The sequence below is a fragment of the Haemaphysalis longicornis genome, unplaced genomic scaffold (genome assembly GCF_048455015.1).
Source record: "Haemaphysalis longicornis isolate Haplotype H1 unplaced genomic scaffold, Haemaphysalis longicornis Haplotype H1 scaffold_7, whole genome shotgun sequence".
NCBI lineage: Eukaryota > Metazoa > Arthropoda > Arachnida > Ixodida > Ixodidae > Haemaphysalis > Haemaphysalis longicornis.
The window spans coordinates 33,536,431-33,551,378 of record NW_027526422.1 but is presented as its reverse complement, the minus strand read 5'-3'; the positions used below and the strand labels follow the sequence as shown (position 1 = coordinate 33,551,378).

Below are 14,948 nucleotides of genomic sequence, written 5' to 3'. Positions count from 1 at the left end.
TGCGACGAATGTGTTTCCGCTTGTACGGAACAGAGGTGAGCTGCTGAGCAGCTTCGACCTGACCTAAAACTGGAATCAGAGTTATCGGTCCCAGTTCAGCCTTAACCTTTCCACCGATATTGAAGCTCGCTTAAGTTAGTTTACCTCGACACATGGGCTGAAGGCGATATACCTGGCTGTAATGGAGAAAGGGACCATGACGTCACATGCTTCGTGCAGCTCCGCAAGACAATCTCTTTTGAAGCCGCTGACTCTTCGATATCTGCCTATCTGTAAGAGCTGACAAAGTCGGCCCTTCTTACTTTGTTTTGGGTAATTTTTCAGTGATGTCCACGCTCGTTCGTCGAGGCCAAGCATACAGGCCGACGTTGGTCAGCGCTGGCTACTACCCTCGAACGCAGGCAGCACATATAAGTGTTGCCACAAAAAATAAAGGGAAATCCAATTACTCTTGTCAATTGTCATCGATTGGACTCGTTATAGGAAGGCTGCTGGTTCGCATTCCCCCTAGATTGCAGATTTCTTTGTTTACCTTCTTTACTACCATTCCGAAATGCTATTTTAACGCGAAAAACGAGCTTTTTACCCGATGATCTTGTTAGCTTTCTGTTCGCTTTCCCAGCTTTACATATCCATTCAACGAACACCTAGTTCCGAGAGGTTCATTATGACGAGGGTTTGCTATATATCGGTCGCATCTGGGAGCCGAACATGTTAGAGCCGAGCCACGTGGGCGTGTTTCGCGCGGGTCGATGTCACTGCGCCTCACAAACTCGCAAAAGAAACGCTCTCTCGCTTTCCGTTTTAGCCTCCCTACAGTATACCATCCCAACGGTAAAAGCGACCTCACGCACGCACGCATGCCCGCACGCAAGTGTAGGCACGTAGTCATGTACACCCAAAACCGGCGCGGGGGTGTGTTTACGTGCGCGAGCCGGGTCGCGTGAATGACAATCCTGGCCGCCTAGACGCACACCACGTGACCTTCTCAACGTCATGTCCGGTGTGTTTATTATACTAGCGCTTAAATAAACAACGTGTGTTTAAATCAAGCTCATATTGAAATATAATTTGGCTTAAAATTTTGTTAGAGCCTATATCAAGGTCTTTGTAAAGTTGTCGCCTCCGTTGTTATGGTAGCTGTATAAGCAAATGGCGGCGCCCTGCGTCTACGCTACGAGCACGAGCCGGTCGTGGCTACGAGTGATCGTCAGGCGCGCTTGGTCAGCATCAACAGATGTGTATCTGCAAACGCATGACACTATCTTAAAGCTCTGACATTAATGCTTTAATAAAATGCAGAAGGCGTATCAGACCGACGCGCGAAACAGCGCGCTTTTTGGTAACGCCCGTCGGTTCTCTTGAAACGTCGTGATCGAGCTGTTCAGACTCCTGCCGCGTCCGTCCTGTCGCTGGAACAAATAGGCGATTTTTCTTGGCTCGTCAGCCGGCAAAATGACACCGAGGAGTCCAGTTCAGGCATGCGTAATCTGCTGCGTATGCTTGTCGGAAGCGGCTGCTACGGAGTGGTGCGTCTAGTGGTTTGGCCGACACAAACACGTCTCGGGATCGCCAGTCCGGACGAAGCGCACGAGGTACCACTTGTAACTTGTTCAAATGACTTCATTAGTAACCAGTGCCTACATTTCGGCTACACAGTTAGGAGCGCGGGTAAATAATTCGGACGTTTTGCATGTGGCGTGCTGAAAGGTCAGTACATTTGGTGGCTTTACGTCTTGCACCAATTTCCTATATGCCTTCGTCATGCTCATGATCATTTTCGCATCTTTTTCTATCATTGCAAGTAGCGTGAAGCTCAGTAAAAGCGCGAGTGAAAATCTCAATTCATGCTAAAAATCTGTTTGCACTATTCCTCTTGAATCCACTACCGCACTTCATCGATAGGCAGTGAGCCCCTAATCATGTACAGCATGCTGTTGATGAACTCGTTGATCTCAAAGACTAACGAATGTTGTCTCACTTGTACACTAAATACGGCGTCCCCATTTAACTTAGTGGTCAAAAACTTGTGCAGTATCTTGACTATCAGTATTAGGCCTTTGGCATCCTTGTGCTTGGAGGACAAACCGTCGCATGGGCTGCCTATGCTGCCTTGCTGGATGGTGTCAAGGCAAGTGTCTTCAGCACTGTTTCCGGATAAGGTTGAAACCATTAGGACAGCTGACAAAACAAGTGCAAAATAAAATCACGGTGTCCAGGCAACAAGCTTGGTGAGGCGTCGGCCAGGCCTTTGGAGGGTCAACCAGAGTTACAATCAGGAAAGGAGCAACCAAGCGAGCCATTCACTCAGCCTGAGCATTCACAGGAACACAGCTGGTGTCAAAACCGATCAGGGTAGAATGACTTGCTTGGTTGCAATGATGGCACTGTTGTAAATAAATGAGATGGGCGCAGGCAGAGGGCGATAGCTGGGGTAAAGAAGACGAAGCTGCGCCCACTGCCTCGCTCACAGTATGTTCCATCGCCTTACGAGAACGGGTGCTGGGTCGTGCTTCTCTCTTGGATACTCCACACGCTGGTGCCGAAACCCGGGAGAAGGGACCTCCAGAGGTGAGCTACAGCGAGCGTATTTCGCTTCTGTTCGACCGCCTTCTTACCTCTGGAGATTGGGAATGAAGCCGTACAGGAAGCCTCCAACTCGGAGAACAGCGGGGCAGCCTTACAAGAAGAAGGTTGAACGAACCCAGCCACAAGATATCTGCCCGACACAGCGTGAGATGTCCGTGAGAGCAGACAAGACCGACGAGGAGACGACGCCGACTTTTGCCTTCTGAGCCCGGTCGCCAGCTCTAACAATAGACGCGACGCTGGACCGGACCATGGAGGCCCATCTCGAAAGGCGGCGCATCGTCCGACTAGAAATCACGACAATCATCGGCCAAGTTGAAGACCTCCTCCCAGTGACAAGACCATCAATTAGTGAGTTGGAGTGAGCTTGCTACTAAGTTAACAGTACATCACGATGAACTGCGCCAAATTAACCGAGAAGTAGAATATTGTGTAGACATTGATAATCTGGAGGCCGAGTATGAAGACGCATTCAACTTTGACTACCTAGTTTTTATGGCAAAATCCAAGATTGAACTTAAAATAGTTGAAACAAAGAAAGCTCGTGAAAACCTAATTGCTTCTCTCAAAGAACGAGTTCGCGCTGAACGCAGGGAACGCCGGTATAATCAGACCAGATATTTGGAAAGTAGCAAAACGTCATATGCAAATCAAACTCATGGAGCGGAAAATGACGACGGACGACAAGAACTGAACAGGAATTTCCAATATATTACCCCAATGGAAGCCAACGGTCTTGTGAATTCTCCCGAAGAAACTGGAAGCGAGGGAGAGACAACCACCACTACGTTCATGAAGCGAAAGGCAATGATTTCTACCAGGACCGGACTTGCGCATACTATGGAAACCACCAGCGACTTTGACATCGATTACCGGACACCGAAGATGCCCCAGGAGAAGCCTTGTGAAGGAGAAACGGTGCTCCAAGAAACCAATGATACAGAGTGCAAAAGTATGAATCCCACGATGTTTGACAGTTATTTTCCTGGCGAAAAGAAAAGGATATCTTCATTACAACCTCGCGTACTTGGCCCTCCATTGCTCAAACGTAAGGCACTGAGAAAGCAGCGCGTGACAAAGAAAGGCGACACTGCTAGAATTAATCGTTCAAGGACAAAGGACCTCAACGGCGGTGCTCTCAATTTGCCACTGCTGGATAATAATCACCAGTGCCAGCTACTGTTGAGGGTACGAAGGAAGAATCTTCTCCTTCTTGCAAGACGACACACAGTGAAACACAACTCAAAGCGCAGAACTGCAACAGCAGCTAACACTAGAAACCGAACCGTGCGCTCTGAAAAGAGCCGCAACGAGAGTACGACTCAAGTGCACCCGGCTGCTACAAGGAAAAATAACTTGTGCAAACAGAAAGAAATACCTGCAATCCGGACAAGCAAAAGACTGCATCAAGGGGCTGCAGTAGCTTGGCTCACAGGTCCAAGAAAGCCACGGCATTGTTTCCATCGATGGAGGTGGAAGCCGACATGTGTCGAACTTTTTTGGCCCACTCGGACATGAAGTTAGCTCTCCATGGACTGAACAATTTCTCGGACACAAACCATACTCATTGTCGCGCGGGGGAGGATGTTGTGAAATAAGTGGATATCCTTCTCTCGTGCCCCACTATCATCATCAGAAGTATGTTGGATTAAAGGCACCATCGGGAGGGGTCTGCGCGGCTCGTCCCTTTCTCCACAGGCACCATTGTGATGTGGGTAAAAGTTTCAAGATTTTAGAGGTTTAAATTTGGGTTTTACACCCCTAGGTTGCCTAGTACGGGTGTGCCGCGGTGAAGGCTCACAAATTATGTGAATGAGTTCCCCGGATGCTAAATTTGGACAGGGAGGGGAAGAAATGCGTGCACAGTTGTAGTTGAATGCATTTATTTCACATTTTTCTGTCATTAGGCTGCTATGAAGATAACAACAAAATCCTGGAAAAAGAAACTAGAAACAAGTTCTCATATTTCATCACTGTCTTTGACCGTGACACACTCTACTTTTGGCTCTGTGTCCGTGCCGTCCGAGCCTTGAATTGCTGGCAGGAGCTTGTGGACCCCCAATAAACTTGTGCAACAATTGCCAAAACCCATTGGCAACAGCTGTGGTAGCATGCAAATCTGGTGCCACCCAGTTCAGGAGGAAAGTTGCCCCCCCCCCCCCCCCCCCCCCCCGAGGCGAAGCCACCACCAGAGCTCTGGAAGCTGAATGCAGCAGGTAAATCCACAGCCAGTGCTCAAGGCCGACCTGGGTGCCGCTGGGTGCCAGGGAACGGCGGCTTTCTTTGCTGCAAAAACACTGAAAACAGAAGAGGAGGGAGGTGAGTAGGGTTCAGTTTGTAGCCACCAGAATGTCACTTGCAGCCACCGGGCAAGCAGTCTTGCAGGGAAGTAGAGGAATACTACTATGAAAATTGGAGGCGCTGCGGAGATAGTCCTTGTCGGAAGCTACGAATACTGTAGGATCGAGCCACTGATTGCGTGCCTGTTTGAAATTAGCAGATTGGAGAATCGCTAGGGTGGTTTTGAGTACCTGCATAGAAGTACTTTGCATTCTAGTCGATGGGCCCAATTGTTTCCTCATATGCAGAAGCACAGCCACTATACCCCCCCCCCCCCCCCCCCTCCTCACCCTTTTGGAGTGACAGGCAGATTGGTCTTGCAAACAAAATAACATTGTGAAAGCAGAAGTTGACTCACTGATCTGCGAAGAAAGTGCTTTGCACATGCTTGCACCGCCGCGTGTGAAGGGGACAACCTTTCTACTCTTGACTCTTTTACCCTGCCATCGTCTGTTCAGCATGAGAGCTAATTGGGTGGCACAACTAACCAGCTCCGACCTTTCCTCCCAGCGTAGCCTGGTAGAGAGGGCCCGGGTGGCCAGTGCAGGCCAGGGTATCCCGGACTAGAGGAAACCCCCCACCAGGCGGGTGCCCAGACAGCAGCACCTAAGGCTCGCACAAATAAAGTTTATTCCTCCTCCTCCTCCCTTTTTTTTTCGGAAATGGTGTTACGTTTACCAGTCTGTGGATGCCTAAAAATTGTCGCACGCCACTTTTCAAGTGGGATGCCTCACAAAATGCGGAACTGTGCTACCATGAACTGCTATCAAAAGAAAACTTTCAATATGACCGGCTGCAAAACATTTTCTTGACAAGGAAGTGGGGTGATTGGGGACATGGAAAGACAAGAGGTTGAGATTAAGAGAAAGCATTTTAAGCCGAGTAATACTATTATTTAAAACGTTACATTTCGCACTAAAATTCACGCAGGCAGAGGCAACGAAGCACCCCAAATGGGACATTCAAATGAATTAGGGGAATTCATTTGAATGTCCCTTTTGGGGTGCTTCGTTGCTTCGCTGGCGGTTTAATTTGTTCCTAGCTCCAGGACCGTTCCGCAACGTCTTTGTTTTACTTCACCGCAGACAATTACAAGGTAGAAAGCATATGCAAGTTGCTGCTTCCAGCTGCTGTGCCGACTCAGTTTCCGCCCTACCCAGCCTACACGTTGCCGCCTCGTGCCAAGGAGAGCAAAACTCTGTTTAGTGCTCTCTCACTTCATCAGTTCACGTAAGCCAGAATATCAGGGGAACCAGTGTTAGTAGCATAAGAGAAAAAGAGAAATGCCTTCGTATAGAACAACGCAACACTGAACGTGCAGCCAGTGGATACCACTAAGAAAACATAGCTTCGGGCAAGCCTTCAGACTGTCAGAAACACTTGGAAAGTGGATTGAAAGCTGAACAGTGCCAGACAACATTTGACCTGGTTAGATGAACTGCAGAGACTAACCAAGCGCTTGGAATAACAGTTCAGCAATATGGGGACAACTGAGCTGTGCAAGCTCTAAAGACCTCTCAGAATCTGCACGAGCAGGAAATAGGAATGCGAAATTTGTCGAACAGATTATCAACATCGATAATCATTTATTGGGGCGGAAGAACTGCGTGAGTGCAGCCTGCTTCTTGGAGCGCAACGCGCTGCTGGTGACTGCTTGCTCCACGGTATCTAAACAGTCGACAAGCACAAGACTGCTGCCCTCAATGGCACTGCAGCATCGCCGTAGCAGGGCCACGGCAGCGATGGCTTCGCTCGCGCTCAGAAGCGGTACGGAGTCCTCAGTGTCTTCGACAGAGCGGAGACAAGCATGGATACAAGCAAACAATGGCGAACCCAGCGAACCGAGCAAGAAGTGCGCGCAGCGAGTTGCGCGGTCTTGAAGTTCGGTGACACCGCAGCCCGCAGCGCCCAATGTATCGCTTTCGGCTCCAACGGCATGCATGCGTGAACCTGGTCCACTCTGCCACGGCCTGGCCACGGCCGGTTTGGATGCGCCCGAGCTCGTGCGGGACTCGCAAGCGACACTTGCGCCACCGCTGCACACCGATATATTGCGAGACAGCCTGCCACATGCCTAAGGAGAGCGAGAAATCCCACGCGGAAGAGTTCGATATATCCATTGTGAGCAAAATCGCGTATGATATAAAAAGATTTAAATGCATGTAATTTTTACCGGAATTATACAAGGGTTTGATATAGGCAATAATTCAATATATCCATGTTCGATATAAGCTGGCTTTACTGTAATAACCATTGCTTTTTCTCTGTTCTCTCTCAGTGCTTGTTCCTTTGTACTGTGCCTGTTCCTGCTTCACGAACTTGCACTTATGTATTGGGATTTTGGTGAGCCACACCCTAAGTAATCAGGGAGTGAGAATGACAAGCTGGCTTAGTTTTCAATTACAGATCATAGGACTGCAAATTATAGATGCAACAAGCAGTAAGCCAGCATATGTTAGGGCTTTCTTAGACCGTGGTTAGGGCACAAAACCCTGCGGTATTGTTTTGCTTTCACCAATGGCGTTTCGTCGCACTGTTCCATTACCACAACTTGTATCCAAGGCATTTTGCATTATACAATTAGGTGCAATGAAACTGCAGCGAAAGAACATGCAAGAAAACACACCGGACACCTACTGTAAAAGTAAGACTGTCGAGTGAAAGTGAAAGAGAGACATCTGGAAGTTTTAACTATAGATAAACTTTCCTAACTTCTCGGGATACTTTACGTTAACATGTTTAGATCTATTGAAAACACAAACAACACTTACTTTTCTCAAAGCAGCGTTTGGTTTTCAACATGGGACCGTTCTCGCACCACAGCTGGAACCCTTGAGTGTTGAGGTGCTGATTCCCCCTGTAATACGCCAAGACAGATTTGAGGCACAAAAAGACTTTTGCATCAGCGTCCATGTAAAGAAGCTGTTGCACACCCAAATTTAGTGTGGTTGAATAATTTACTGCTTTTCTAAGCAAAAAGGTAATCAAATTTAAAGTTACTCAAAGGCTGTGCCAAACTCTAAAGCTCCCTTACCAAGTGATAGCCACTTCTATGCATTTCTTTAATCATGGATTTGTTTTTTTAAGGGGACAAAACATTGCCAACATTTAATAATGGCATCTGCATTGGCTGTATAGTCGATGTGCTTATTGCTTTACTATACTATACACTATACTTTAGTCGCCACTGTTTCCCTGCACAGTTGATTTTAATTAAACAAAAATTTGTTTTTCAAGACGGGTAGGTTAGCCTTGCAAAGGTTGAGTACCCCAGCTGTTTCTTTTCTGTGCACAACGTGAGAAGGCGCCATCCTAACTACTCAGGTTTCGGACTGGTATCGCTTAAAGCTCAACAACCAAATGTTTCATCAAAACTGCAGCCCACAGGCAAGGCTTCCCAAAGTAGCGACAAAATATTGCACTGGCTTTCAACTGTCACATTTCCCGACGTCAGACACACAGCTGGCAGCGATCCTGTTCACCCTGTCATCTAAGCACTGCCTCCAGGTTTTCTGCGGCCCAAGAAGAAAGAGTGTCCCCACGTAGCTGTAGAACCCTGTTGTGGTGCTATCAGAACCAACTGCGCGGTTGCATGGGTGGCTGTGGTTGGCGGGAGAGGAAAAGGAAAGGAAATGCACTGGGGACATTTTGAGCTCGGCAGGGAGCTTACCCGTAAGGGATATCCTGTGGTACATGTATAGCCGTCATGGAGGTATCGGCAATACTTAGTGTTAAGCGTCTGCGTATGGGATGCACATACAATGAATTTGAAAAAAAAACACCATGTGTTTAGTATATAAGTGCAATTGTAAAGAAATGCAGGTGTTAAACTCATTGTAATGCTACGGCCGAAGGGAAAGATCAAAGCCGTATGCTGGACGTGCACACAAATGCATTTGAAGTGTATCTTTTTTTTTCTATGAGGTGCATTTGACAGCACAAAAAATAAAAGAACGCCGCCAATGACACGACAAAGAAAATAATGGTGAATGGGAGAACATTCGCAAAACAGGGCCCACTACTGTGGTTTATGGTGCTGGCTAGTGCTGGACACATGAACCACTCACGGTGTACCACAGCTCATGTGTGTGGTGCAATCAGTCACACCATTCACCGCAGGTGAAGGTTCCCAGGCTTGGCAGCGTCTTGCATGGCAGGATCAGCCACTAGCTGACACGAGACACTCAGGAACACCTCGAGCGCCAGAAAGGACGAGCCAGAATGTCAAGGACAAGTGTTAGCAGCGAAGCAGTTTGAGCCTGAGCAAAAACAAGCAAGGCACCACGAACTCAGGTCCCACCGCAACAGGAAGCCAGAGTGGGATGAAACAGCAGGGCCCTGAAGTCACTTGACCCATTCAGGAGGCCAGGCCCAGGCGGCCAATGGCAAGGGTCTTGGAATCCCGTGGCTCATCGATCAAACGTGTGGCACAGAGATCCGCCATTCCAACCATGCCCTGTCCTGGTTGTGCTTGTTCTCCCCAGGCTGCAAGATCTTTTGTGTAGAACCTGCGAGACATTCAATGATGAAAGTAGCCGGAAAAATGCTGCATCACCAATATCCTGCTACACTGCGTATGTAACACTGCTAGATTTCGACAGTTGCTTATGGCAGAGAACTCAGTCTTGAAATCTGTGCGTAACTTTTTGCACACCCCCGTTAGCACTTATGAATGCTCATGTTGCGTGACTGCACTGTGCAAGTGGTGGCATACTGCATTCATGTCTGTGCCCTTTCAGTACTGTGAACGTGAACACACTGAAAACAGCTCAAGGACGGAGTGGAAGGAAAAGACAAACACGGAGCACTGCCCGTACCTCATGTGCGGTGTTTTCGGTGTGTTCAGTTCATACTAACTAGCTCAACGTAGCACTCTAGTAAGAAGAATTGAACATGTTTGAATTTTGAGGTTGAGCTTTTCTGACCATTCAGGATTGAGAAAGTATTCACATGTATTTAACGTGCAATTTTTCCAACTAGTGACATGTTCTGCAAAGTCTGCAAAGCGCACATAAAAGCTTCTTTTCCAACCACTGGCCTGGTTTATTCACAACAAACAAAATCGTTCCTTTTCCCAAACTCTATGTTTGGAGAAAAACAGGGCAAGGGTGGCACATACATTGAAAGAAAAAGTGCAAAATACTGCTTCGACAAAGAAAAACAAAAGACAGAGAAGCTTGTTGTGGTGGAAAAACCGCTGAAATAGCAGGGACGAAGAAAGCAGCAGTCAACGCTCGAGCGCTTTCCCCACCAAGATGAATTCCAACTAGCCCAACTTTCCGTGCTGCGGCAGAGAAGTTCAGGAACCACATGACACACTGCTACGTCGCATCAGCCTGGCAAGAAACTTCAAGGCGCTTTTCTGAATTCTGCCTGTGTGCACATTACTAAAGCCTCACTCACATCGTTCGGTCACATCAATGTGACTTCTGACAGTGAAAGATTTGTTCGTACGCGCGTTTGTACGTCACCTAGTCCCTCCACTGCAATTTCATCCCGCTCAATATGCCTAACGCGCAGCAGCTAAGGCCAAAAAGCACCAAACGTTATCGAGAAGTATAGTTTTCTCTTTCGCTCGCCCAATATATCATATGGCATCCAAGTCGTTTGATACCAACCTGTTCGTATGTCTGGGCTTCGGCATTCGCACAGATGAACACGGTAGACTGCGTAGCGTATTGAGTGCTGTCTCGGCTGGCGTTCACGCCTTGGAGCTGCAACAAAAGCTACTTGCGTAGCGTGGGTCTTAACACCGAAAACACGGCAAGGAAGACTCCGAAGCCTTTAGAGGGGGATGGTGGACGCTTCGGTGTAGCGATTTGCGTGGGGTATTTAGCACCAAAAGCACAAAGTACCACCATAACAACACGACGAAGATGTAAGGACACTTGAGAGAGCAGTGGTGCGGCGCAAAGTGCTTCTTTGTCACGCTGTATTCTTCTAAATCTAGCCGCGTAGCAACGAGCATGAGCGCGCCGAGTTAGTGGGCGCCGCCATTTGCATTAACCAAGGCTGACTGTAGCCATGACAACAAATAAACAATCAAAAACTTCCCGGACGTGACGTTAGAGGGTCACGCGGTGTGCGTCTAGGCGGCCAGCTTTGTCATTCACGCAGCCGGGTCGCACGCACGGTGTCTGCAGGAAACTCGCATCTGCGCATATGTAAGAGGACGGAGACACGCGCGCACGTGCTCGCGGTGCCTTGCCTAGCAGCCGCCGACCTGCTTGTCTGTCGGCTCGGCTGCCTGCCTTCGGTTTTTGCAGTTTGTTGCGAACGCTGGAACCGTTACTCGCTCAACCAGTGCAACAAGGTGGACGTCACGGCGTGTGTATATACGCGCCTCGTGAGAAGAGAATCAATGGGGGTCGCTCATCATGAGTGATGCAGAGGATGGGCAGCGAAGCGACTGCGAGAGTAACGCAATTAGATTATAAAGAAGGTAGTGTCTATTATCCCGGCAACCGTGAGAATTACCGTCAGAAATTTTTCACGCCAGTCGCCTCTCATTGGCTAAGCACGCTACGCGGAGATTCTATGGGATAAATGTTTCCTGAAAGCAGTGTTTTCAGCTGAGTAATCCACCGGAGTGGCTGCCTCTTTTGGACGCGTGCGTTTGCTTGCCTGAGTTTTGATCCTTGTTCGACTGATGTCCTTGCCCTTTGCTGTGTTTTAGTGTTTATATTGTGTGTTAAGTGTCTTGCCTTCGAAAGTTTTCTAAAATTTCCATGCATTAAAGAAAAAAAAGCCCTGTAGCGCTGTGGTGTGTTACTTGGTTTTAAACGGAAAAGCTGAGGTTCGAGTCCGTCATTGCGATGTTTTTTTTTTTTTTTTAGCTTGTGGAATTATTCGGTCATCGTGATTTTGTTAATACTTTTTGTTACTCTGGTTTTTACTATATCAAGAGATTGACGTGCAGGACTTCCAGAATGGGTTGAATTACGTTTAATATAGGTTGTGCTGTGTGTCGTTAGGATGGGTAAGATTAGGTTTGTTGCAGTTTGGCTGGATTTTGGTAGGTTATGACGCGTTCGTTAAGTTACGCTAGGTTCGGGGAGGTTATGTTAGGTTACGTTGGGACGTAATATTATTCAGCAAATTTTAGGCCAGCCAGTTTTTATGGAAGCTGCCGGAGGTAATTCTCACGGCTGCCGTGAGATTAGACGCAGCCCATAAAGAAGTATAGGGGCGAGCAGAAGAGGAGGTTAAGTGATGCGGCAAGAAAACTCTAAGGAGAAGAATAGGTGCGGAAGCCGCACGACAGGAGTGTAGTCGGAAATACGTGGAAAAGGCCTCTGTCCTGTTAGGAACATCACAGGTTGGAGACGACGACAAGGAACCAAGTAATCCAACACGTCAACAGGTATACATGAGCAAAAAAAATCTTCGCTAATTTATTGCGAAACGTTACGCACGTATACGGGAACCATTTTTGTTTAAAGTAGACTTCTAAGTTTCACGAAGCGCTGATTTCCCGCGTTATGGTGTGGTGCCAGACAACTTAGTGTAGATGCTTCAATTATCTTGGACAACTAGCCACTGCCAGGTATATAATGAAAAATAGCTTTCACTGGCAACTAGAAACGTACCAATGCGTTAAAGTTACCTTGTTCAGTTGTGCAGCTGAAACGTGCGCGACATCGTGCAGCAGGTTGAGGTAGAATATTGATTGTCCCAAACTGTCACAAATGCAAATACTATAAGTGCCTTCACATTTAGAAATTCTACTCTCTAGTATTCTGGATTATGGGTCGAACTTTTGTTGCAAACACTCTGAATGCCCAAAAAGGTAGAATCCGTAGGAAATTCGACGCGAAGAAATAGCTAAGGGACTATTCGCGTCTAACTGAATGAAAACGCGTACAAGACGTGTAGCTGAGGGCCGCATAGGGATAACATAACAAAGTTTAGAGGCAAATAGTAAACGAGGTTGGCGAATCCACGCAAAACTAGTGAAATGTGGTCGAATGTCGAGAAAAATTTACCATTCCTTCCTGGGAAAGCCGGGAAAGCGAAAAGTGCGTCCAGCCTTCGCTGAAAGTGCGTCCCATCGATCGTCCAACATTCAAAGACCCAAATCGCAAACGGAGAACGAACCCCTAGCTGCGACGATTTTTCGCGCACTACGCAAACGCATGTAAGAACGATTTATGCGCGGTTTGTGAGATGAAGGTATACTACTGTACTCCTTTTTCATGATCTATGCCTGCATTATTTTATCTAGAACCGCTTCTTTTTCGCGATTTTAAAGTAACCGTTTTGATACAATGGAATCCTGGTTTCACGCACGCTCCGTGAGTCTAGATATCTTACCAGAGCTTTTCGGTCGGCCAACCAGTCTATGGGGAAATACATTAGTTTTTTGAGAGGACGCCATCGGTCTTACTAAGAAAGCTTTCGGTTTAATAAGATTTGACTGAAGAGTTCGGTCTGCTCTGTGGCGCCATCGCGGCTGCGATGCAAACATGGCGTTCCGCATTGCGTAGCGTTATAGCGCAGGTACCATTTTTAAGTCAAATGCTAGGCATGTTGCCGTCATTCGCGGATAGCTTTATTTTCCTGGGCGGAATTGATTGGTAAATAAAGTGCGTAGTGGTGAAACTTAACCACGTACTAATAGCATTAGAGTGTATACCATTAGTCTACAGATTGGCGCATTATAGTTCTTACTAAATTGCTGTGGTCCATGGCAGCAGAAGCCTGGAAGTACAAAAACCTTGGGTGTAGACTACCGTGTTGCGAGTTAAACGCATGCAGTTTTTGCTCCAAGGCTTGGCCGCGTGTCGGCGCCACTGAACTTCGGCGGCCGTTTCAGCTTTGGGGGTTGATTGTTTACAGACGACACGGTTGACGCAGGCCGAGTACAATCAGTAAACACGAGATGATTGACATGTTAACTGATTTACGCGGCCGGCGTAATTTCCGTCTTCCGCATCTGTCTATGACGGCCTATGAACATGCGTGTCAAATAGTGGTTGCTCCCGGGAAAATGGGTGCAGTTAGAAATAGCGCTATGTGCTGCTGAGTGGACGTAATGATCTAAACACCACAGACCATTATGCCAAGTGGCCAGCCAGGGGTCGTCATTATCGCTCAACCGCGCAGATTATCGCGTCTGTGCCGAAGATTTCCTCTCAAGTGGGGAGGGTAGGTAAGTATTGGTTCCTCGTCGAAAAAGGACATGCGTACGCCAAGCGTCAAAAGTTTTCGGCTGTAAGTGTGCAGCCATAAGCGAGTGGTGAGCATGTGGCAAGTTTATGTTTGGCTTAACCATTGCAGTACCGAGCTGCAAGGTTTTGACTTTACCTCAAATAAGTGAAGGTATACGGCATGGCTACTGGCCGATAATGTGTTCGTTTGCTCTGCTGGATATGAAGCGTCTTTTTGCAGTCACCCAGAACAGGCCTAAAGATTTATGTAGATCAACAAATGTGCGTATCGTGCATCGAACGTGCTCAGAACGTCGAAAAAAATCAAAATAGAAATGTGAGAAAGATACGGCTCGCACGAATTGACCACCGGAGGCTTGGAGGACATCAAACATGCGTTTTAAACGTTTGACCTTGACGGAAAATGTACGGAATGTCGAGTTGTAGCCGCACGTTTTTCCACCATTGAACAGGCGTAGCTTGCTGGAGCTACGAGCTAAGTTAGAATCGCTTAACTTTATACGATAAGGGAAGCTTCGTTCAGCCGCCACGGAGCAATGAGGTTTGCCTGCTATTCGAAATCCTTGCTTAAAATGAGATAATACGTAATGTATGATAGACCAGTGTTTCCTCTGTATAAATGCGTTATATAATTGAAAATTATTAAATTGAAAATTACGATACGCCCTTTTCGTGTGGCGAAAGGTCACCGCAGAAATGATAATAGTGCCAACGTCCTACTCTATAGGGATTGTTATCCGCTTCGAATCATAGCGTGTATCACCGTTCAACCCCCTGATGCCCTTGATGTTTGAGTAATCATCAATTCGAGTGTCGCAAAAAAATTTGCTCGTTCGGTTTCGGGAAGCA

At 47.4% G+C, this 14,948-nt stretch overlaps 1 long non-coding RNA gene across 2 annotated transcripts; it reads right to left on the bottom strand.

Moving 5' to 3' along the window:
• Positions 1-4,748: 4,748 nt before the first annotated feature.
• Positions 4,749-10,974, bottom strand: LOC144145140 (uncharacterized). Of its 2 annotated transcripts, XR_013317438.1 has the most exons (5): positions 10,548-10,974; positions 9,212-9,437; positions 8,997-9,123; positions 7,701-7,786; positions 4,749-4,886 (listed from the first exon to the last, which is right to left on the bottom strand). It is a non-coding gene; the product is annotated as an uncharacterized LOC144145140 (long non-coding RNA). The 2 variants fall into 2 exon arrangements; XR_013317437.1 differs by having other exon boundaries at positions 8,997-9,437; positions 10,548-10,971.
• Positions 10,975-14,948: the final 3,974 nt, after the last annotated feature.